The sequence below is a fragment of the Rhinopithecus bieti genome, unplaced genomic scaffold (assembly GCF_001698545.2).
Source record: "Rhinopithecus bieti isolate Rb0 unplaced genomic scaffold, ASM169854v2 scaffold_5183, whole genome shotgun sequence".
NCBI classification, from domain to species: Eukaryota; Metazoa; Chordata; class Mammalia; order Primates; family Cercopithecidae; genus Rhinopithecus; species Rhinopithecus bieti.
Window position 1 is genome coordinate 88470 of NW_016804609.1, and position 27301 is coordinate 115770.

A 27301-nucleotide genomic window follows, 5' to 3' on the forward strand; every position below is an offset into this window, starting at 1 on the left:
ACAGTGATGATGAGCACTTTTTCATTTGCCTGTTGGCTGCATAAATGTCTTCTTTTGAGAAGTGTCTGTTCATATAGGAATTTAATTTCAGTATGAGACTTGGTGGGGACAAACATCCAAACCATAGCAGTAGGTAATATATATTACATTATGATTGATTGACAGCACTTTGTCCTCAAAAGGGAAATAGCAATTGATAGCGAACAAAGCCTTAAATGAAAAAAAAATAAATACCTTAGATTAGCATGTGCTATTCAATCTCTACAAAATTCTTCAAATAGTACCTCTCACCATTGTTTTAATATATCCTTCTGGAAGTTCTATAGGCATATATTGGCCTTTCTTATTCTATCCTCCAAATATCTTAACTGCTTAAACATTTTTTTTATCTTTTTATGTATTAGCTTCAGTTCTGGAAATAAGGAAAATTATTGCCTAAAAGTTATTCTGGAAATGCCACGAACTGTTTGATGAAAATATAATAAATAAACGTGTATCTGAGTTCTCAAGAAAGTAAGTGAAATCCCCAAAGGTCAGATGTGAGATGGTAATTAAAAGATAGAATGGTAAGAATATAAACCCAATCTGTGGTAACTGTCACTGGGATGAGGTTAGGAGGGAGGAGACAGCATATTGACAATTTCAGAAAGTGTTTTTGATATTCATATACAAATTTGAGATATTAGGCCCACATGTGGGAGGGAGTGGGAACTATAGCACAAGTCAAAGAGCTACAGCATCAGTGAATGACAGGGTGAAAAAAAAAAGAAAGAAGGAAAATCTGCTCGCTGGCAAGAAGATAACAAAGAACTTGTCTATAAGTGGACAAAAGTCTCCCTTAAGACTTTACAACCACAGAACTGAAAATCATGTGTACTTTGGTCTCAGATTTTTACCACCTTTGTATTGTGGGAAACCCTAAGCCAAAACAAATGACTCCAAATTTGTTCTTAGGCCAATATTATCCCTAGATTTCCTAGAAGAAACCAATACAAAAAGCTGTCAATTCGGGTGTACTGAGTCTGACAGTCAAAGCCCCACTAAAGATCAGTTCACAGTTCCAAATGTCAAAATCAAAGAGTACACAGTTCATTATGAGTGCTACAAACAGCTGATTAGATAATATAATATGATAGAACCTATAAAACTGATTATTTTTGATGTTTCAAAAATTTTTCAGACTTACAGAAAAGTTGCAAAAATAATGAAGTCATATATACTTTTAATCTGGATTTTCCCAATGTTTAACATAAGCATTCTATCATATATATACAGATATTTTTCTGAACCATTTGAGTAAGTTATAGATGTAATGCACATTAATACTAAATACCTCAGTATGTATTTCATAAAATAAGGCTATTTTCTTATATAATCACTGTATATAATTATAATATCAGGAAATGAACATTGATATAGCTCTATTATCTAATCTACAGAGCTTATTTAAATTTTGTCAATTGTCCATTGAACATACTTTAAAGTAAAAGAAAAAAATGTTTGTTTAGTTTAAGGCCCAATTCAGGACCATACATTGCTTTTAGTTGCTATGTCTCTTTTGTCTCCTTCAAGCTAAAATCCTTCTTCGGTCTTTGTCATTTATAACTTTGATATTTTTGAAGAATAGAGGCAAGTTATCTTGTACTATATCTCCTAATTTGGTTTTCTCAAATTTCCTCATGAGTAGATTCAAGTTAGGTATTTTTGGCAAGAATAATATTGTGTTCTTCTCAATGCATCATATCAAAGGCAAATGATATCTATTTGCCCTTTTACTGTGGGAGATTAATTTTAAGCACTTGATTAAGAAATGTGTGTCAGGTTTCTTCAGCACAAACTTACTATTTCTCCTTTGTAATTAATAAATTTCATGTGGAGAGATACTTTGAGACTATGTACATATTTTATTTCCTATCAAACTTCTACCCATTCGTTTTAGGATCTCTTGATGATTCTTACCTGAAACACTTATTACTGTTAGTTGCCAAATTATGATAAATTAGTATTTTAAGTAAATTAAAGTATAAAATGAAGAAATGACAACATAAAAAGAAAACAACAACAACAAAACCAGGCAGATTTGCAAAAGAACTAAAGAGAACATCCAGAAGTGATAGACAATGTCATTGAAATTCAGAAGTTAATGGATGAATTAAAAACACATTAAATGCAGCTGAACAGAGAATTAATATACTAGAAAATGTGTCTGGAAAATTATTCAGAATCCAACCTAGCAATATAAAGAAATGGACATTTTTAAAGCAAAATTAGAAGGCATGAAAGATCTAATGAGAAGGTACAACATAGGTTTAATAGATGTTTCCAAAAAAAAAAAAAAAAAAACAGAAAAGGAGTAAGTGTCAAATAGATAGTGGCTGAGAATTTTGCAAAATTATTAAGACACAAATTCTTAGATTCAGGATGTACAACAAGCAGAATAAATAAAACTAAATCCATGCTAGATATACCTTAGTGAAATTGCAGAACATCAAAAATAAAGAAAACTTAAAGAACAAAAACAAGGTAAAAAAGACAGATTTGCTACGAAGTTTGAGAATCCAACATACAGCAGGTTTATGGACAACAACAATAGAGGCCAGAAGACAATGGAATATATTAAAGCCGAGAGTTTACTGTAGTCCCCGCTTGTCTATGGTTTTGCTTTCCACATTTTGTTACCTGCAGTCAACTGCAGTTCAAACAGACTGAATGGAAAACTTTAGAAAAAAAATGTTAAATTTCAAATTGGGCACCTTTCTGAGCAGCATGAAGAAATGTCTCACCATCCCACTCTGTCTTGCCCAGGCAAGATGTGAATCATCCCTTTGTTCAGCATATCCATACTACATGCACAATCCACCTGTTAGTCACTTATTAGCCATATTGGTTATGAGACTGACTGTTGTAGCATCTCAGTGCTTGTGTGCAAGTAACCCTTATTTCACGTATGGCTCCAAATCACAAGAGTAGTGATGCTGGCATATTGTTATAATTGTTCTATTTTATTATTGGTTATTGTTGTTAATCCCTTAATGTGCCTAATTCATAAATGAAAGTTTACCACAGTTATGTATGTATAGGAAAAAACATGGCATACACAGGATTTGGTACTATCCATAGTTTCAAGCATCCACTGGAGGACCTGGAATGCTTCCCCCACAAATAAGAGGGGATTACCGTACTGTCAATATAGAATCCTCAGTCAAGCTTAACAACCATTTAAGAGTGTAGTCATTCAAAAATTTTAAGACAAGAAAATACTGAGAGAGTTTACTCTTTATAGTTTCTCTATTTAAAAAATAAGTTAACATTTTATGTGGTAGGCAGAATCCTGAAATGGCACTCATGATGCTTACCTGTAACTATTGTAAACATACCTTCACTAGTTATTCAAACATTAATTGGGGTGCTGTTGTGAAGGGATTTTGCTTATGTATTGATGTCCCCAAATCAACTGGTCTTAAGGAGATTATCATACGAGTCCTTTAGATCTGGGCTTAGGGATCAGAGACAGGGGAAGTCAGAGAGACTCAAAGTGTGAGGGTAGTTGAAGGAGGCTACATGGCAAGAAACTGGGCAGCTTCTAGGAGCTGAGAGTGTAGACCCAAGCCAGTAGTCACCAACAGAGAAGGATCCTAAAGCATATAACTACAAAGAACTGTAGTCACTAACATACTGAATAACCTTGGAAGCATATTATTTCCCAGAGCCTTCAGGAAGCAATACAGGCTGGCTGACAACCTGATTTCAACCTTTTGAAAAGCTGAGCAGAGGTCCAAGTTTCCACCTGTGTCTGGACTCTTGATCCACAGAAACTGAGAGATAACTGAAAGGATGTACAGGCATACCTTGTATATATTACAGGTTCCATTCTAGTCCACCAAAATAAAGCAAATATTGCAATAAAGCAAGTCACACAACTTTTTCTGTTTTATACTACATATAAAAGTTATGTTTACACTACACTGTAGTCTATTAAGTGTGCAATGTCATTATATATAAAAACAATTTACCTATCTTAATTTAAAAATACTTTATTGATAAAAAATGCAAACAATCATCTGAGTCATCAGTGAGTTACAATCCTTTTGCTGGCAGACGGTCTTGTCTTAATGCTGATGGCTGCTAACTGATCAGGGTGATGGCTACTGAAGGTTAGGGTGGCTGTGCCAATTTCTTAAAATAACACAACATCAAAGTTTATTGCATTGGTTGACCCTTTCATGAAAGATTTCTCTGTAGCATGAGATACGGTTTGATGGCATTTTAGACACAACAGAACTTTCATAATTGGAGTCAAACCCTGCCACTGCTTTATCCATCAAGTTTATGTAAACATTGTAATTTTTGTTGTTGTTGTTGTCATTTCAGAAATGTTTACAGCATCTTCACCAGGAACAGACTGCCTGCATACACTACATCCATTCTGCAGCCCATAGATCAAGGAATAATTCTGAGCTTCAAATCTTATTACTTAAAAACTACATTTCATAAAACCATAGCAGCCATAAATAGTGATTCCTATGATGGGTTTGGGCAAAGTAAATTGAAAATCTTCTGGAAAGATTCATCATTCTAGGTGCCATTAAGAACATTCATGGTTCATGAAAGGAAGTCAAAATACAAACATTAACAGGAGTTTGGAAGAGTTTGATTCCAACCTTCATGGATGACTCAAAAAATCACTTTTTTTGCTCATCTATAAGAAGCAACTCATTATCAGTTCAAGTTTCATGAGACTGCAGTAATTCAGCCACATCTTCAAGTTCCACTTGTAATTATAGTTCTCTTGCTATTTCTACAACATGCAGTTACTTCCTCCACTGAAGTCTTGAACATCTCAAAGTCATCCTTTACCAGAAGGTTTTCAAATTACTCCTTGATCCATGGGCTGCAGAATGGATGTTATATTAGCAGGTAGGAAAACAAGATTCATCTCCTTGTGCATCTCCATCACAACTTTTGGGTGACTAGCTGAGTGTCAATGAGCAATAATATTTTGAAAGAAATCTTTTTCTCTGAGCAGTAGGTCTCAGCAGTGAGCTGCATATATTCAACAAACCATGCTGCAAATAAATGCGCTGTCATCCAGACTTAATTGTTCTATTTATAGAGCAAAGGCAGAATAGATTTAGCACAAATTATTAAGGGGCCTAGCATTTTTAGAATGGCAAATAACCATTGGCATCAACTTAAAGTCACCAGTTGAATTAGCCACTAACAAGAGAGTTGGCCTGTCCTTTGAAGCTTTGGATTCAGGCATCGAGGGCATCTTTTTCCAGTATAAGGCTGTTTCATATACGAAAATCTATTGCTTAGTGGAGCCACCTTCAACAGTTTTCTTAGCTAGATCTTCTAGGTAACTTGCTGCAGCTTCTACATCAGCACTTGCTGCTTCACCTTGCACTTTTATAACTTCTGTTTTCTCTCTTTTTTTTTTTTTTTTTTTGAGACGGAGTCTCGCTCTGTCGCCCAGGCTGGAGTGCAGTGGCCGGATCTCAGCTCACTGCAAGCTCCGCCTCCCGGGTTTACGCCATTCTCCTGCCTCAGCCTCCCGAGTAGCTGGGACTACAGGCGCCCGCCAGGTCGCCCGGCTAGTTTTTTGTATTTTAGTAGAGACGGGGTTTCACCATGTTAGCCAGGATGGTCTTGATCTCCTGACCTCGTGATCCGCCCGTCTCGGCCTCCCAAAGTGCTGGGATTACAGGCTTGAGCCACCACGCCCGGCCTGTTTTCTCTTTAAACCTCATGAGCAGCCTCTGCTTGCTTCAAACTTTTCTTTGGCAGCTTCCTCACCTCTCTCAGCCTTTATAAAATTGAAGAGAGTTAGGACCTTGCTCTAGATTCAGTTTTGGCTTAGGGGAATGTAGTGGCTACTTTGATCTCCATCCACTAAAATGTTCTCCCTATCAGCAATAAGGCTGTTTCACTTTCTTATCATTTTTGTGTTTGGTGGAGTAGGACTTTTAATCTCCTTCAAGAACTTTTCCTTGGCATTCACAACTTGATTAACTGTTTGGCACAAGAGGCCATACAATTTGGCCTCTCTCAGCTTTTGACATGCTTTCTTCACTAAGCTAATTAGCTTTTGATTTAAAGTGGGAAACTCGCAACTCTTTCTTTCTCTTGATCACTTAGAGGCTATTGTGGGATTATTAACTGGCCTAATTTTAATATTGTTGTTTCTCAGGGAATAGGGAGACCCAAGGAGAGGGAGAGAGGCAGGGAAATTGTTGGTCAGTGGAGCAGTCAGAACGCACACATTTATCAATTAAGTTCTTCCTTTTATAGACACAGTGTGTGGTACCCCCAAACAATTACGATAGTAACTAGTAACACCATAAATCACTCATCACAGATCACCATAACAGATATAATAATAATGAAAAAGTTTGAAATATTGTGAGAATTACCAAAATGTGGTGTAGATACAGTTAGTAGGCGCTAGTGGAAAAAATGGTGCCAACAGATTTGATCAACACAGGGATGCCACAAACATTTAATTTGTAAAAAACACAAGTATCTGCAAAGCACAATAAAGTGAGGTACAATAAAAGAAGGTGGCCGGGATCAGTGGCTCATGCCTGCAATCCCAGCACTTTGGGAGGCTAAGGCAGGCAGATCACTTGAGGTCAGGAGTTCACGACCAGCCTGGCCAACATGGTGAAACTCTGTCTCTACTAAAAAATATATAAAAATTAGCTGGGCATGGTGGTACACAACTGTAGTCCCAGCTACTCGGGAGGCTGAGGCAGGAGAATTGCTTAAACTCAGGAGGCAGAGGTGGCAGTGAGCTGAGATTGTGCCACTGCACTCCAGCCTGGGGGACAGAGTGAGACTCTATCTCAAAACAAAACAAAACAAAACAAAACAAAAAAAGGCTTGCCTGTATTGGTTGTGAACCACCAAGTTTCTGTTAATTTCTTACACTGCTATGGAATACTATTACAGTGTATTTTCAAAAGATGGAAGCTGGAGATATAAAAAGCAATGGATAACTCTAAACAAACGTTGACTATATAAGACAATATAAATAATAATAAAGATGGGGGAACACACAGAAGTTGGAAATGAAATACTAGCAAAAATTATATTTCAAACAGATGTTCAGAGTTAAAAATTGGAATATCATTGTGTTGCTTGGGAAGAGCCTAAAGATACTGAGTAACTAGATTACGTAAAACCAGGTATGGATGTTTAAAATATGAGAGCAACCACTAGAAATTGAATGTATAAGATTTCTTTTCACTGTATTATAGGTAATTTCTCAGATCTACTTTTCACATCACACATTCTGTCTTCAGCAGAATTCAAACTGCCTTTTATCCTCTTCATTGTGTCTGGTTTTGTTTTGCTTTTTCATTCTTTACTTCATCCAATTATTCAGCAAAGGAAGTCATAAGATGTGACTATTTATTTTTATATTATTATGTTTTAAGTAAAGTGTTTTAGCTTGGGCTGCTAAAATATTATAAGGTGTGCATTTAAGCAAACATTTGTTTCCCACAGTTCTAGGGGCTTGAAATCCAAGACCAAGGTGCCAGCATGGTTGGGTTCTTGGTGAAGGCTTTCTCCTGGTTTACAGATGGCTGTCTTCTCATATCATCACATAGCGGAGAGGGTAATTACATGCCCTTATAAGGACACTAACTCCATTCAGGAGGGTCCCATCTTCATGTTTTACTTACCTCCAAAATGTCTCACTTCCAAATACCATCACATTGGAGATTAGGTTTCAACATAGGAATCTGGGGAGAGGGGAGACAAACATTCAGTCCACAGCATAAAAAAATTCTGGATACAGAGAAGATTAGAAGTAAATCAACTCTCATAATTCACCACTATTAACATTACTGTATCTCTGTGTTTGCTTACATAGATGTTTACATTGGTAACCTATAAAGATATATGTGTATGTCTACCTTTATTATGGTTATGAGAGTCATACTTTCATTAATAATTACAGCATAATAGTTAAAGTACAAACTTTGGAGTCAGAGACATGGGTTCAAGTCCAGCTCCAGCATTTACAAGCTATGTGAACTTGGGCAAATTATTTAATCTTCCGAAGCTGAGTTTCTTTTTTTTTTTGAGATGGAGTTTCGCTCTTTTTGTCCAGACTGGAGTGCAATGACACAACCTCAGCTCACCACAACCTCCGCCTCCCGGGTTCAAGCGATTCTCCTGCCCCAGCCTCTCAAGTAGCTGGGATTACAGGCATGCACCACCATGCCTGAATAATTTTGTATTTTAGTAGAGATGGGGTTTCTCCATGTTGGTCAGGCTGGTCTTGAACTCCTGACCTCAGGTGATCCACCCGCCTCGGCCTCCTAAGGTGCTGGGATTACAGGCGTGAGCCACCGTGCCCTACCAGAACCTCAGTTTCTTTATCTGTTAAATGGAGGGGATGATTACAGTACTTGCCACATAGGATGGTAATGGACTTAAATTTCAGTAACGATTTTTTATTTCTAAAATATACTTTTTCAAATAACCATTACTCTTTTCTTACAGGGTCTTATCATTTCATTAAAAATTTTTTATTTCCTTATTTTATGTCTCTAATTACTTTAAATATGTTTGCTTTATAGGATCTTTTGTGTAGTTCTATCTTTTCAGGTTTTGAGGGAACACATTCTCTTTTGATTGTGTTATTTCTCTAGTTTTCATGGATTATTTCTTGATGTGATTTACTTTTAAAAAATTTTGTTTTCATGAGAGGATTTTAGGTCTTCTATTTAGGTGCTATGTCCTCCTGATCCGTGGTTTCAAGAGCTCACCTTACTATCACGATGGCTACTGTTCACTTTTAATTCCAGCACATCTATGTGCCTTTTCTTGTTTACTTAATTGTGTATTTTATCCATCATTTCTTTGGGTTTGTGTTATTATAACTGTAAGAAATCATCTCCATCAGTAAAATTCTAGACATATCAAAATTGGGAAAAATTTTAGAGTGGACATTTAGCTTTCCAGCATCATCCAATAATATGTAAGCACAAACTGTTTCTAGTAAAGTGCAAGTCTGGTCTTGATTCATAAACATGCTAAATTGTCAGCCTCCCTCTCCTGAATTAAAAGCATATGCATCACTCTACTAGTTAAGCAAGACATTCTCATCTGACTGTGTAAGTTGCAGGGAATGAAAAGGAAGAGTTTGAAGAAGTTTATGGAGGACAGGAGAGAAAGTAGAGAACATTAGCTTTTCAGACTTTTGTTAACAGTCTGAGTTCTAAGGAAATGAAGACCGGCAGTTACAATGTGCCTTTGAGCTTTAACATCTGAGGTATTTCCCCAGACTCTTCCCCAGTGAGCAGTCCTAAATGGGTTGCCAAGAGAAATGATCAGGGCTATTAAAATAACTTTGTGACAACATGGAAATTTACAAGATACTCTCACACTAGAAAATTATAATAATGTAATAAGCATATTACATTTTTAAAGAATAAGGGGATTATTGGCCAATGGCAAGGCTTTCTATAATATAAAAGCCCCAAGAATTTTTAAAATAAGTAATGTGATCCACATGTACAGATAGCTGTAACATTACAATAAAGACAATTTACTTCAAAACTCTTGAATCATGAATCTAAAAATTATGGCGTAATGCAAATAAACATTCATTTCAGGTTCACTCTGAGCCTGAAATGGTTCTTAATAGTGGTGTCTCGTGCTTCAGTTTGCAAATACACTTCATAGCTTCATTTAGAGCATACGCATTTCAAGTTAGGAGCCCTTATCTGGAACATGAAAATTACACTGAAGACCCTAGACAATAAATCCCTGACATTCCAGAAAGACCTTATCTTAAGCAACATTAATGTTACATACAATTACATAGAATTTGATTCACTTTCCAGAATGATTGGGAAATCATCTGGCTTGGTAGAAGATTTGGCCGTTATCAGGCATATTACACTTGGTTTTATTCCCTATAGGGCCTGAAGGGGAGGTCAAATAGTAACAGAATATATTTTCTTTTTTTTACCACTGTGCTAAAAAATATTTTTTCTTCCCTCCTGGTCTGCCAAGATTCAAATCCCAACTAACACTGGCACATTACTTAACCATTCCTCCACGACTGTTTCCTCATCTAAAAAAAGTGAAAAACATTATTCCATATGCTGTGAGGATCAAATAAGCTAAATCATAGTTGCTAATATTATTATACTATAACATTATCACTTTTATCATTTTAGGCCCTCGGGAAACAAATAAAAATAATAACGATGGTACTAAAATGTTACCTTACAAGAGACTTTCTAAAGATACATCTATTGAGGACTTATATTGTGCCAGGCAATTTAGAGTCCTTATATATCTTGTTTTCCTAACACTGCTCCAAAGTTAGCACTCTTATCCATGTTTCAGAGATGATAGAAATATGGTTCAGAGAGGTTAAATAATTTAACTGTGAACACACAGCCAGCAAATTGATTTGAAAAGGCCAGTACTCTTTCCACTATTTCTACTGATGCAAGGACAATTTGACCTAAATATAAAAATGATCCTAGCCACTTCCACTTATTTTAGTGAAAAGTGAGTGTCGCCATAATGGAGCAGGGGACATACATATAGCTAATTACTGAAAAGAGGGTTGGAAAAAAGCTCAGTTTTTCCACTGACAAGGTTTATGGCTTTTGCAAGTCATCTTACCTCTCTGGTCCTCATTTTCCACACTGGTAAAAAGAGGAACTTGGCCTAGTCTAGTGCACCTATTTAATTTTTCTGTCTCAGTTTCCTTATTTGTGAAACAAGAATGTAAGTTTGCCCTCTCAGGGAAATTTCGGGGATGAAATGATTTTGAAAGTGTGTTCTAGCTATCTATTTCATAACAACTTGCCAAAAATAATGACTTAAAACAATAACTATTATTTCTGTTCACAATGAATTGGGGTTTTGATAAGATCCAGCTAGGCAGGTTCTGTTCAGGTTGTCTCATAGAGTTTAAGCTGGACAGTGGCTAGGGCTAGGGTCACCTTTAAAGCTTCCTTAGTAACCTGTCTGGTGCCTGAGCTGAAAAGGCTCAAACATCCAGGGGCTGGAGGAGCTGGGGCTATCTGTCTCTCTCCACATGTCATTGCTCCACGTAGGATCTCTACAAGGCAATGTTGAGATACCCAGATTGCACACATGGTGGCTTAAACACAAGCTGTTCTTATCCCGAGAACAACTTGCGAATGATACATATCCTTTCCTAACTGAACCTCTGAAATCACACAGCATCACCTCTGTTTCACTAAGTCACTAAGTACTAAGTCCTACTCAGGTTGAATAGGAGAAGGCATAGACTCCACCTCTAGACAGGAGGAGTATCCAAGAATCGCACACATCCTTTAAAAACATCCTTTAGACCACCAAAAATTGCTGAAAGTGTAGGTATCGTTATTAATTTTATGCAGATGCAGATTATTCTCTATTGGAATTATTAACAGAAAATAGAAAACATTTCATACCAAGCCGATTCTAAGACTCTCTTCTCCAAATGTGAAATTGTGTTCTTAGGAAATATCTACCAATTGTTACATTAGTCAAAGTAAAATATAATATGGAGAAAAAAATTCTTATAAAATATTACTAAACATGATGCTATCTCAAGCCAAATATATTTTTAAGGCTCATCTGCTTAAAAAAGATTGTTTTCTTTTCTTTTCCTATCTGTTAAAATGGATAATCAAAAAGTGACTATAGTAAGTATATTGGGGCATTTGGTAACTTTTGAAAATGCGACTGGGATTTTGAACCATGCTTTATAATCTGGGCCTGTTAACTATGCAGTCATTCTTACGAGCAAGAAAGGTGAGAGGTATGGTTTCTTCTGTAAGGGCTACCAGGGTCTTAGAAGTGCCTTGGTCTCATTACTAATTAAAGATGAAGTTCTGCTGAGAAAGCATCAGTGATGAATTCAGGGATTTTCAGGGAGTTATTTGTTTACCTAAAACTGGAAGTCAGGTCAGCTGACTCTTATTTCAGTGCTCATTTAATTATTTTGCACAGTTTCTCAAGATCACTGCAAAACTTGCATTACTTTTTACTTGAGAATAAAATACATTGAAAAGTTTAATATCTCTGTATAGTTTTGACATAATAAATGTCCTATTGTTTAAGCCCTATTAAATTCTTATTTAAATTTGCAATGGAACCAATGTATGTTTTCCATAATGGCAAGTTATTTTATCTCAGAAGTAAATAAATCAATAAATATCCCCAATTTCCTTTATTCACTGCTATAGATTCATGATCCATAAGTTCATCTAAACCCTTCTTGATTCTATTTATTTTCTTAAGCTTATATAAATTCTGAGAACCATCACGAACTCTAGAACTCCATATTGTTTAACTTAAAATGAACTATTTAAAACTACAGGGGTATCCATAAAGTTTTTAATAGCTACTCAACTCACTCAGCTTTTGTCTCTCTATAACAAAAAGGTGTTTAATTTTAATTAGAGATTCCATATCCAGCTTGAACAATTTAAGAATATGATCCTATTTTATAAGATAAGATTTTTTATTCTATCTGTGTATTTTCCATCCATCCATTCAAACATCCTTCTCTTATCTCCATATATATATCAGGCAATATTAACCAAATAGATATATATTTCCAGAGTTAAGAGAGGTGTCATTTGGAATTATTGAGAATGATGGGTAGGCTTTTACCTTTTATTTTGTACTTTTCTATGCTGCTTGAATTTTTCTATCCTTATGTAAGTATCACTTAAAATAACTCAGTTAGAATTGTGTATTACTTAATGTTTTAAACATACACTGGGAGCAGAGGTGGGGGAGAAACAAAATCAGGATAAATAACTAATGCACGTGGGGCTTAGTACCTAGGTGGTGAATTTACAGGTGCAGCAAACCACCATGGCACACGTTTACATATGTAACAAACCTACACATCCTGCACATGTACCCCAGAACTTAAAATAAAATACATTTTAAAAAAACAAAAATGCAATATCTGTGAAGCATAATAAAGTGAAACACACACACACACACAAACATACGCACAAACACTTTGATATACATGCTTTATATATTTTAATACTCACTGGGACCTTATAAGGTAATTATTATTATCCTTATTGTATGAAAAATGAAACAGGCACTGAGAAATAAGGTGATTTTTCCCAAATGACACACCATGAGTGGTTCCCCTCTAACCATTGGGCTTATATTCCCAGACCCCCAGCAGATGCCTGAAAATGCAGATAGTACAGAATTCTATACATACTGTGATTTTTGCCTGTATATACATATCTATGGTAAAGTTCAATTTATAAATTAAGCACAGTTAAGGGATTAACAATAAGTAATAATAACAAAATAATTAAAACAAAAGTCATGTGAAGGAGGTCTTTCTTTGTCCCAAAGGGTACTATACACACCCTTCTTCTTGCCATGACGTGAGATGATAAAATGCCTACCTAGTTAGACGAAATGAGGTGAATGACGCAGGTGTTGTGACATAGCATTAGGTTACTACTGGCCTTCTGATGATATGTCAAAAAGGAGGATCATCTGCTTTGGGTGATCCTGGATCATTGGGCCATGATAATGTTGATGGCTGGATGTCAGAAGCAGACAATGTCAATGACTAATGTATGCATACATTAATCAGTGTAATGTATACAGCACGGATATGCTGGACAAAATGATGATTGACTGTTACCTTCATTGCTACATATTAATAGGTGATTAATAACTTTTACAAAAAAATTCTATTAAAGATTCATTCAGCATCTACATATGTCAAGCACCGTCCAAGGCATTACAGAAACATTTTATTTAATCTTCATAAAATTTTCCAGTGTAATTATTTGAATTCATGGCTTTTGTTTTATTCTATGCAATACTAAGTATTAGCAGTTGAGTATAGCAAAATAATAATGTATGCTTTTACTTATTTTTTGTTCACATTACTAATTGTTGGCTAATTTTTTTTTCAGTATGTGTTGTGTTAATGATCTCTTATTTTAGGATAATTAAATTCTTAGATAAAGAAAATAAATGTCAAAGTTAGGACAATCCACTTTTTTACTGATTGTTGGTGGACATTAGAACTCATTTGAACTTTAGCCACAACACCTGTAAGATTAAGCATATGGAAGACTTCAATGCTTAAACCTCTAGCACACCTACACAACGAGTTTTCCTTCTCATGGCAATACATAGTCTAATTAGATTATGACCAATATTCTAAGGGCATATTGGTATCATGGCACCCTTTTCCTAAATTTAAAATGCTTATTTACATAGAAGAAAGTAAGAGATACTTGAGGTTCCTTTCTCAAAGCCCTTTGCCTATAAATTTTGTTTGCTTGGCTTTTTCAGTTACATCTCATTTCAAGCTGCTAAATCAGAATACCGTAGACTGCATAGCTTGAATAAAAAAACATTTATTTGTCATAGTTCTGGAGGCTGTAAGTCTGAGATCAGGGTGACAGCATTGTCGGGTTCTGGTGAGGACCCTCTTTTGAGTTGCAGGCAGTGACTTACCTTTGTATCTTCACGTGGTGCAAAGAAAGAGGAAGACAGCACTCTGGGATCCCTTTTATAAGGGCACTAATCCCATTCATGAGGGCTCCATCTTCATGAAATAATTACCTTCCAAAGACCCCACCTACTATGACATCACCTTTGGGGTTAGAAATTCAACATATGAATTTTGCAGGGACACAAATGTTTATTCAAACCATAATGTGTTCTTAAATATGAACAGAGGAGGAATAAATCTCTCCTTTGTCTCCATAAGGCAAAAGAGGTTATAATGAACTTTCTAGAACCACAGACTCACATTTTCTTTAGAAAAGTAATAGAGTGATCAGAACATCCCACTCCTTCTTGGACAGGTCACTTGACAATCTCTATAGGAGTACGGCTATCCTATAAGTGCGAATACCTTTTGTCCCCATCCTCAGAATCAGTGAATTTGACCACCTTTGGAGCTTCAGATCATTTCGATGATTGAGGATTTCCACATTTTTGCAGAGAACTAGGAGAAACATGGATTGCATCTGGATATTGCAGGGCATTAAATTTAATACAAATTAAGAGCAATAAAATCCCTTTGGCCCAGTCTGTCTTTTGAGATCCTTCCTGAATTTACCCATTATGGTTAAAAAAAAAAACAAGTCCAAAATTAGCTCTTCCCAGATAGGTAGATCCACTATAGCCACAAGGGAGGGTAGAAAAATAAAGTAAAAAACTTCCATAAAACCAGCACAACCCACCAAACAGCTTTTATGGAGCAAAGAAGGAGGTTTGTACTACATTGATACAGAATATCTTGCCACACTCATTGAACTACCCAGGTTATTTTTCATTTCTCAATTTTTTATGTGTAATATACAGGAAATAATAAGTTAATATGAGTAGCAAAAGTAGAATTGTAACTTTTCAAAACTCTGATACTTTTTGTGAAAAGAACTAAGCAAATCATGCTGTCTTCTGTTCAATGGAGCATAGGGAATAATGGCCCTCATCCCTCTTCATGTGCTGAAGGCTGAAATTATTCAGTTTTTAGATCTACAAAGCTTGTCCAGCACTCAGACAGCCTGGCCCTGAAGATACATGCACTTAATAAATATTTTTGGATGGTGCTTAAAGCTCTTAAATTGCTAAATAGCAATAATCATAGACTTTGGCAGTGTTCCCTATTAGCACATCTTCAACTGTTATATAAAGTCCTAAGCGAAAATTAGCTCATGGGACTCCTCTAAACAGTCTGCTAAAAATAAACTTCATCATCTCTCATTTCAATGTTCATGAGGTCACAAGCATTTCATACATTCCATGTGCTTGTCATGTCAGTACCTTTGAGCTCAGGAAGTTGGCATCTAGAAAAAAAAGTCAAATATTTAGATCCTAATGGATTCCAGAAAATGGATTTCCCTCTTCAGATCTGAAAAACACATAAAACTTGAAGACTACTGATTGTGCAAAATCCACGTATAAAGCAATATAGTATAAAGCATTTAGCAAAAATGTTCTCTTGCTATTTTTTTAATTGCCTGCCTGACACATGCTCAAAGACTTACGATGGAGACTTGTGTCCTGCAGAGGCTTAATATATATTTGATATTATTATCGTAAATGTAAGACAGAGTTCATAGCCAAAAACTAAAAAGAACCTAAGACACGCCTGTCTTCATAACATAGTCTTGAAATATAAATGAAGTAAAAAATAGTACAAACGATGTTACATTACAAGCTGAAAATGTTAGTTGCCAGTACTGTTGTTCCCTATCTGCCTGGATTATTTCTTAATGGTTCTTTTGTAATATTTTGATTTCTCAAAATATGTAGAGTTTTTTTTTCTCAGAAGTGAGTCATACAACCTTCTCCAAGTAGAACATTTTAGCTTTTCTCTAATGTATAACTAACTATTCCTAAATTAAATTTTCTTTCCTTTTTTCTTAGAACATGCCCCTAGTGTTGGGACAGCTTGCAACATTAGTCTTCTCCTCTGATCCTAAGCAACCTCTGCCAGATGCTAACCTGATCCTTTACATGACAAATATGTATTACTGGCAAATCAGAACTCATATATTGCTCTAGGTCAGGATCAAATTCAGTATCAATACTAAAGGCTTCCCCAAGAAGGAGTGAAAGTACCTTACTCATTCCAAACATGTCACCTTCTTTTACTAAAATGTCCTAAGTATTAAGCACCCTCTTTTCCTTTATTAATAACCCATGATTCATCAGTTTCCAAGACTCCTTACTAAATTAATCTGAATTAAGTAAATTAGATGCCTTCATTTAACAGATCCCACAAGTCCAGAGTTAGTTGGAAAAAAAGTAAAATTTCAATTTCACATTCTTATAAATATTCAGGCTCACATAATTTTATCCATTGTTCATCCTGTTAATGTCAGCCTCCATAATTTATTGACCATGTAAAAATATTTTAGCATGGAAAGTGGAGAAAATGAGTGAGAATAAATCATTCAGTGCTCTTCCACAGGCCGCAATGCAATCCAGAAGACCTTCATTTTAAATTCTGTATTCAAGCACCAGTTGAGACAAATTGGTTAGCAGTTCATCATGGGAGCAATTTCAGACCTCATTCATTTAGACTCTAAGGACTTTTCCACATTACTGAAGGCAGCCAACTCATATTTGGTGGTTTCAAGAACACAATCTTTGGCGATTTCTAAAAACTACAGTATATGCTTCAGTTCTTAAAATTCATCATCTAATTTCCTCTATCTCCCTTCCACCGGGTAAGACACATCTGTCAACACATGTGCCATTGGCCTATTATTCTTCTTCAAGTGGTTATTGAGCTTGACTCTCTATGCTGTGTCAGAGAAAAGTTGTTCTGACACATATGCAGGCACCATGGGGTAACGTAAACCATGCAAGGGTTAAAATTGCTCACCCCTCATCCCCACCCCCGTGAATCTACCTAGAGGGAAAACTAAACATTGTTTTAAACAACACAACTCCCATAATCCTATATATTAGGAATTTACATTGTAAAAGTTAACTTTATTCATTTATTTTCCTAACAGAACAACATGTGTTATGCTTACATTTGAAAGCAATCTCAGAAGAAGGGCCTGCATGTGAATGCAATTGGCTGGGAGTTCACATTTCCCTTAGACAAAATTGTGAGCAAAACACATGTTTTTCCATCTAAGTTAGAAGATGGAAAATCATGCATTATTTTTCAGGCTTTTGTGGCATGCCATTTAAAATCAACGCATATTTCTTCATGCACATTTTCACAAATGTCAATGTTGATACATTCATTAGATCTGTTGTGTTCAATCCCTTCAAAACCTGGAGAACTTGTACTCTTGAAAATATTTCCCCCTAACTTTTCAATTTGCTCCTGAGAATTGTAATTCTTTTGACTAGTGATAAGTGAAAACAGAACCCTCTATCTTTGCTTCCTGCTGAAGAAATAGAAATGTTTTTGTATACTTGCTTTTCGTTTCAGGTAGGCCAAAGAATGGCTGTTCCACTCACTGCTATACCACAATAATCTCTTCAGGTCATCTCAAAACTCATGAAGAAAAGAGAAGCCAAGCAGCCACTAGCATGTTATAGGTGACATAAAACAATCGGGTGCAAGCAGAAAATTCTAAATGTAGGAACTCCTGGAAGACAAATAAATTGCAAATAAAACAGAAGATATCATTATTTTGCCAGAAGAGTACTCATTTTTCCCTACGGTTTAGGAAAGAAAGTAAGCTTTTTCTAAGTTCTAGTTTTTTTAGTAAAACTTGGCTAGACGAAGGAAATTGTAGGTCTTCATTTTAGCTGTACACATTCAGGAATAAGGTTACTGGGAAGCCAATCAGACATTGATTGGAAAAGAGAGAGAAAAGGACATGCCCCATGAGTAAAGTAATCTATTCAGTATTAGAAAGGGCAGGATGCCAGCAGTAGATGTGGATAGAGAGTGACTTCCTTCAATTTATGAAGAAGGGGTAGAGGTAAGCAGAACATATACTGTTTGCTACAAGTACTTAGATGTATAATTTATCTTTATTTCTTTCAAATGCATGATTAATTTTGAAATGAGATGGGCAGAAAAACTATCCACTAAACAGAAAACAAGTAATTTGGAACATTGTATGTACTTACTCGACATCTGAGTAATCTAAGAAGAAGTGGCTTTTAAAATCAAGAGAAAAATTTTGCTTTGAAAGATGCTGTGAGAATCAACGTGCCTTTATTCAGCTTTTACTGAATATCGCTTAACCTACCTTTCTTTGGCCAAGACCAAATGTAATATTTTTAAGTTGAATGACTTTACACATATACTATAGCAAATGACTTACTTTTTAGAGAGGTAAGTATAATCCCAAGGCTAGTATTGGGAGTAAAGTCTCTTGACCTGTGAAATATGTCAAAACTTTTTTTTTTCTATACTTCAGATTAGAAGGTGAATGCATTTTCTTTTAACCACAAAATACTATGATACACGTAAAACAGGTAAATAAGTGAAACTTTATTTTCAAATCTGTTACAACTAAAAGGAGCACCAAAAGAACTATATTTCCATAGTGAATAGAAATAAGTAGGTTGCATAAACATAAGTATTTACTCCAATGAGCTACTCAGTCATCAGTATTTATTCCAGAGTTCGCAGAGCACAGAATTAAATAAAGTTGGTGGTGAACTAGCATTTCAAATTATAAAATCAAATTAACCTTTCTTTGGGCATGAAGATGGGAACTACAATTTTTAAGAAGGAGCAAGTACCTCTTCATAACAATTCTGAAAGTGGTTCTTTTAATTTGAAGATGTGCAACAACAAAAAAACTAATTCAAATGACTTGAATCCTTCCTAAGGAATGTGTAATATATAGTTCAACAACAGTTAACTTACATGTAAACAATCACAATATATTATTAGTCATGCACAGGCACACATTCAATGTGTCTACCTATAGATCTTCACTAGCAATGGCAAGGCTGTAAGCCTAGGGTGACCATATATTCTAATTTTGTGCCTGGGAAAGTTTCACTGTAATATTATCCTTTTTCATTCTCAAGAGTCTCCTAATTTGGATGATAAATTTTATGGCCACATTATCTAAGTCTCAAGTGGCTGATATGATGTCTTAGCATGAATTCTTCTATTTTCTTGTTTTCTACATGTTGTATCTCTGGTTGGTCCATGCTAGCCTGGTTTTCTGGAATAACAACATCAATATACTCAATAAACAGAATAAAGAGCTTTATAAGTTTTTCTGTATATCATTACTCAAAGTTCAATCCTTCATAAAGTCTTTACTTCTCTTCTATAAAGAGATCAAAAAGTGCATGTCTAGTGTTACTATTTCTGTTACTAATTGCTATCTCTTAAACGTGTGTAACTCAAATTCTTCCAGATACGAAACTACGTGCAAAGCACTCTAAGCATCCATGATTTGGGGCTGCATTCACCTGCTTGGAGACCTTCCATCATCCTTCAAGATGACTTTTACTCTATTTTTCCCTTCATTCATAACTGTCCCCCAACCCAGAGCATCAGTAGTTTATAAACAAATAAAATTGAAATCCAAGGGTAGAGTTCAAAGTTCCTCACTGAGGACAAGTTGTTGCATGGATGAGGACTTTGCTATTTACCTCTTCATGACCATGACAGATTAGTCATACCTGGGAGTCAAAGAAGACATTTAGAGACTGAATTGATCCCTGAACTGACACTAAGATAATGATGTTTTAGTAAAAGGGAGCTGAATTTGACTTTCTCAGACCCAATTCTTGGATGCTGACTGGTTCAGGGACACTGTGTATGTTCACGGTACAATCCTGGGAGGTGTCTCTCATACAGTATCAGCCAAACTTCTGTAGACCTGTGTGTTTCAAGTTCCTCAGCAGAGTCCAAAAACCTACAGGTTGGTTAGGCCTATAATCACCACAAGGAGAGAGGCCTCCTGAGAAGATTCCAGGGGTAGAAGTGCCAGGAATCATGGTGATAAAGGCAGCAGCAGGAAGTGAGAGAAAATGATAACAAATCCCATCAGCAAAGCTGAGAGCCACAGCAGTGGTCCTCAGCTGGTCATTTCTAACAGGCTCAGATGACCAGTGCTGGTCATTTCTGACAGGCTCTGAAAGCAGCAACAGCTGCTATAGAACATGATCGCCAAAGATGAATAGATTGGAAAGTATATCAGCAATAGCAGCCAGAAATCATCAACTTTCACTAATGTGGGAAGATGGTAGGTGATGGGGGTTAAGAAGGATGGAGTTTGGAGTTAAAAATTCCTAAGTAAGATCTCTGTACTCTGTTGTCAGTAAGGTTGGTGGGACCTATAGAAATAAAGATATCTGGGAAAATGATCAGTTGCCTATTTCACTTACATCCCCTAGACAGACACAAGTTTTATGACACTTCTAGTAGTAAGTAACCCATGTTCGGGGTTGCCAAGAGAGTTGTATGTGCCTCTCTCATAATGGTTGAGCAACAGTTGAAGGACAAAAGAACATCTGGTGGATGCCTTTCCATAATTACATAATTTAATCCTCACACCAACACTGCAAGTTTTGAATTCATAAAATTCATTTTATAGATCACTAAAATGGACCTCAGAAAGACTTAAGTAATTTGCTCAAGTACACAGCAATAAGTGAAATAGTTGGGATGTGAACACAGATCTGACTAACTTCAAAACCAGCGTTCTTCCCATCAGACTCTGCTGCCTCCCTGGGAGCCCAAGATAAACAATGGAAGCAGTCACCACAAACACCAAGACCTCTCTCTGTCTACCTCCTGCCCCCTGCAGAGGGAAGCAGATGTTCAGCAAAGTATCCATACTTCTGGACTCTGAAATCTTCCATTTCTGAAACTGAAATCCAGCAACTGAGAAGTTGCTGACATGGCTGCTGAGCTCTGCCAAGTCCCCTGGGTTTGAGGGCATTTTGGTGTAAAAAATGTTGATAATCACTGTAAATGGAGGAGTATGACTCTCAGCCCGGAAAATGAGGCTAGTACTTAAGTAGTTCTGGCAGCAGCATCGATATTGTGGTACTGGGAGGTACATGATTTTCACATAGAAAGCAAAACATAAAAATAAACAGATTGTCTGGAACTCTTCCAACCACTGCCCCTCCTCTACCTTACCTCTTGCCATCCCCCAGGGCTTGTAACCCAGTTCTCTCAGTCCCAAATGTGGTTTTACCTGTTAAATGCTTGCAGAAAGCAGGTGAAGTATGTGTTGCATGGGTATATAATGATTGTATCTCCAGAGTACTAGTGTACCAGGCAGTGATGTTATTGTGGTTCCCGCAGTTCCAAAATGAAGTTCTTTCTGAGGCAAACAGCATGAGCAGTTTCATACAAAAGACGGATGTCCCAAAGAAAGCGAGACTTCCACAGAAAGGGAGATAACGTGGAAGGTCTCTGTAAGCTCCTCATAGAAATTGAAGCATGAGGAGAATTTAGAAGAATCACAGGCATAGCAGGGTGTGCCAATTTTATTAATTAGTTGGTAGATCATTCTTTAGATGTTTAAAATGACATCCGAGAGATTTTCTCTAATGTCAACCTAAATGAAGACTGAGTTGGTCTTCAAACGCCATTATATTAAAGCTACAAGGAATATTACTAAGTGGAATACATTTCTGATAATTTAAATTTCATATGTTTTCATAGTTAAGTCTGTGGAAAAAGAAAATATTTCCAAGTTGACATTAACATTTATTAAGCATTTTTACTGTTCTGCTCCCTATGCTGGGCTTTAAAATGTATTATTTTAATTACTCTTCACAAATTACTTGCAAAGTATTTTACAGATAACAATTGACATTTCTTGAGCATCTGCTCTGCACCATTTTAGGTGGCTTATGTATATTACTTTACTTAATCCTCCATAAAGTTCATACCATTTGTTTCCATTTTATAGACAGCAATAGAAATTATAAGGAAATGGTGATTATTTAATATAATTATATCCAGCATATATTGAAAAACTATTCTGTAACAGACAGTGATCTAAATACTTTTCATATATTATACAACTCTATAAAACAAGTACTGTGGTTACACCCATTCACACACAAAGCAGTTGCCTAAGAGAGTTTAAGTAATTTATCTAAAGCTACACAGTTAATGTGGATCAAAATCCAATTAGTTAGATTTCAATATCTACCATTTTAACCACTGCATATTTGCTCACAGCTTACTAAAGACAGAAAAGTTTAATAATACTTCTAAGATCACACAGTTATAAAGAATAGACTTAATAAGACACTGAGTCCCAGGATTTTTTGTCTTGTTTTGTTTTTTATTTTGTTTTTCACTTCAAAGTCTATGTCTTTTCCACTTAATCAACAGGTTGCCTTTCTGAGAAGTATTTATTTGGCAATGAGATTCTACCATAAAGCCTACACTACAAACCCTTAATTATTAACACCCATTGAGTTCCCCTTATGTATATAACAAAAACCAGACTCGATGTGGACCAGAAGACTTTGGCTTTTAGGCACAGTGAAAAGTTGAAGATGGTGTTTCAAAGTTAAACAACACAATTTGAAAGGCACCATGAACAGTGCAAATGAAATTAACACTTTTGACTTAAGTAAAAATGTAGCTTGAAATATCTCCATTTTAAATCTAAATTTTACTGATAAGATATGAAAATAAAATCCTGTTTTCTCTAAGAAATACCATTTCCTAAGTCAGCTAAACAATTGAGTGCCTATCAAATTTGACCCACCCTGCAGTGAATTTTCAAATAATTTATTCCAGATATATAAGCATAAATTCATAAATGATACCAAAACAAGTGATACGTTCTTGAACATTTAGTGTACTCTTATTTATCAGTTTCTAGACCTGAAATAGATCTAGAAAAATACACCCATTTGTATTTCTTTAAAGACATTCTTAAATGGAACATTTAAACCTAAGTAGGCAACATACAACATCAATTACATGTTTGTCTTGTCATGAATCCATAAATCGTCTTTTATTAGTGGAAGCTTATTCTGAGATTGTATTGATTGTTTACATCTCTTAACATTCTGATGAGTATATTTTCAATGAATCGATGTCCTTTCAATCATTTCATGTTCTTATCTGTGATTAGTTATAAGGAGTAATTTCATATTGAATACGTAAGTTATGCTCCCACCCAATCATGAAGTAGAAGCAACCACACCTTCAAATACTAAGCTGATTTAAATGCATGTAGTCCTAATTCAATGTAGGCTACAGTTAAATGTGAAATATAATTTTAAAGTTGTATGTTATCAGAATGCTACCTTCCTGTCATGATATCTGTAATTTATACTGATATGATCTAGGAGAAAAAATGTGTGTGTATGTATGTGTGTGTGTGTGTGTGTGTGTGTGTATGAGAGACAGAATAAATCTCATAGGTAACCAGTTCAACTCTGGTGCATCGACTCAACAATGTCTTGCTTCCTCTGTCTTTCTGTTCTGTTATATTCAGTGCCTCAAGGTCCAAAGTGGTTGCCTGAACTCTAGTCATCATATCTCTATTTCAGGAAGCAGAAAGAAAGAAAGGAGAAAAAAATATATAATGGCTTCTCCTTTTAAGGAGGCTTTCAAAGAGGCCCACACCACACTTTTACTTAGATTTTACTGAACAGAACTTTGTCACACTGCCACACCTAACTACAAGAGAAGTTGATACATGTAGTCTTATAGATACCTGTGTTGGAATTGCAAATAAAATTTAATTGATCAATTAATAAAATTACTAAAAGAAATATTAGGGAAGTCATATTGCAGTCTGTCACAGTACCCATTAAAGATAAACAAAACTATTTCTAATAGGATATTGAGAATATATTTCAAATTTTAACATTAATTTTAGCTTCCAGTATTTTCAGTTTATTGTCAGTTTATTGTATTTCAGCCAGGGGCTGGATCGTGGGGTAGAGCCCAAAAAAAACACAAAAACAAAAAAAAAAAACAAAACCAAAAAAAACAAAAGCCCCGGCGCACCCTACTTAACTTTCAATGCTGTACGCGCTTCAGGTAAGCTATTCATAAATTATAAATTCCTTTGAGAAGTTATAAATTATATAAAATAAGTTCTATATATTATTTTATTTATATTTTATGTATAAATTTATAATTATACTATAAAGATAAATTTTCTATTTTAGTATAACATATAAATCTTATATTTAATTTAACTAATAAATCTTATATTATAATTTTATAAACTTGCTTTGAGGAATTTATAGTTATTCATCTGAGGTTAATATTGAGGTTAATTCCTTTGAGGAATTTATTATTCATTTGAGGAATTTTATAATAATCAGGATGTTTTCCATTGACAGTGACAGAAATCTTATTGAAACTCATGTTTGATGTTTATGATAAATGTGCTTTAACTGACACAGAAATTGGTATCAGTTTCCCTTCTTTGCTTTAGGAATAGATAGATGATAGATAGATAGATAGATAGATAAAAGATGGATAGATTTTTTTTAAGTAGCATGATTATGTAGGTATAGTTCTAAGTGATTGATATGTATTTACTCACTTAAATTCACAAAACTTCTATGAAATAGGTACTGCCGTTTTTATTTTATAATTGAGGAAATAGGCACAAAGAGATTAGTCAATGATGAATTTGGAAATAAATTCAGATAGTTGGCTCTAGAATTCACCTTTATAACCATTATGCTATTGTGCTTTTTGGAATGAATGCTTTCTAAGCAGCATATAACTGTAAAGTTATGAGTCTTTGATTTTTACATACATAATATCTATAAATATTAAAATAAAATTTAAACATTAATATTAAAGTCACTTTTATATTTGCCTTTTACACATTTTTTATTAACTTGGTTCTTTTCAGTATTGTTATAAATGCTTACCTGTTATAGAATATTATAATTTTACATTCTACTTATTCTGATTAATCATAATTATCATTGTCTTTTGATGTTCACATTGACCAGTGGAAGCCCCAACACTGACTCCTTTATATTTTTAACATGGCCTCTGATGTCACGGGATACATACTTGCTTTTTGACAACAAAAGGACATTCCAGACCCATCCTGAGTTTCCAACCACAAGTATCTAGGAAATCCTATTTCATTTTGGTGTTGAAATAGTATAAGACATAAAAATACAGGTATTATGAGTACTTATGAGAGTTGGTGATAGGAAAAACATGGCTGCTGCTATTGGGACATTTTAGTAGTGATAGAGTGGTAAAATATGTCCTTTTTAAAGACATGAGCTCGTACAGATTTTCCAACTGAATTGGCTGTATTTTTGTACTCTATTCTTCTTATAGTATGAGATTTCATCAAGTCTAAAGACCTTCTGTCATAATGGCAATACGGAGAGAAATTCAAATATAAAATAAAACACCAACAAAATAGCATTGACACCCTGTCATTCATATCCCTAAAGATTAGAACAAACAAACAACAACAAAAAAAGATTGACAGTGCATTATAAGAGTAAGAATGAGAGGAAACAGTCAGTCACAAATGTTACTAGTCTAAATTAGTATAACACTTGGAAAAGGCAGTTGCCAATCTCTAATAAAAGCCTAAAATCATACACATCCTTTGAGCCAGCAATTTCACATCTAGGAATTTATTCTACAGATATTGTCATATACATGCAAATGATTTATGTACACAGTTACTCATGCCTGTGTTGTTTGTAAAAGCAAAAAATGTGGAATCAATCTAAATGGGGAAGTAAATTACAGTATATTAACACAATGGGGTACTACTCAGATATTAAAATAAATAATGACAAAAGTTCTTATGCAATAATATAGAATAATATTCATGATACATTGTCAAGTGAAAAAAGCAAGTGCTATAGGGCATATTAAATGAATCATTTGTACTTTAAAACCACTTCAAGGCATGTATATCTATGTCATATATGTGTGAAGGTATCCATGTACCTATATTTGTGTATATATATTATATATACTTGTACATAAATGAAGCATTTGTGAAAGGATAAATAAAACACTAGTATTAGTGGTTACCTTCAGAGTAGGAGTTGGGGGAGTTGACTCTACATCTGTACTTTTTTATTCCATTTGAACACATCAACTACTCTGTGACTCCTCCAAATTAATTAAACAAAAATAAAGTAGAAAGGATATATTGCATTTCATTTACTACACAAAAAGTAACCTTTAGAAAGTTCATACTATTGAACTTTCAGTTCATTGGATTAAGAATTTCATAAAACAGATCAAAATGAAGATAAATCAACAGACTGAAATAAAAAGGAAGCTGGCTGAAATACAGGCAAGATTTTTTTTAAGGATTGAAAGAAATTAAGAAATATATGTTTTAAAACTACAATTACAATCATAAAATTAAAAGTAGATTCAATAAAAGGCACAATGGAAGACAAAGCAGAAAATCAAACCAGTAATGTAAAAGACAAACTGGGGAAGTGTTAAATGCATGGGAAAAGGACAGATTGATGGAAAAGATGAACAGTGATCTGACATATGGTGCATGGTATTACCTAAGAAGAAACAAACAACGGAATTGGAATCAATTGTTATGATACCGTAAGAGAACATTTTTTCAAGTTGACAAATGATCCAGGTCTGTGATGTAAAGGTCCTAAAATGAATGAAGAGGTATATATTCTTGGTCATCTCTTAGTACAACTTAAAACAGTCTGGCCCCAGGCTTCTCCTCCAAATTACTACACCACAAAGATAATGAAACAAATAAGCAAATTTGGGGTAGGAAGTAAGTTTTATTTCCAAGAAATTTGTCACTCAAGCATACAGGCATGAGTTTAAAACTCTGATATTTAAAAACGAATGGTTTTTAAAAGTTAATAAAAGTAG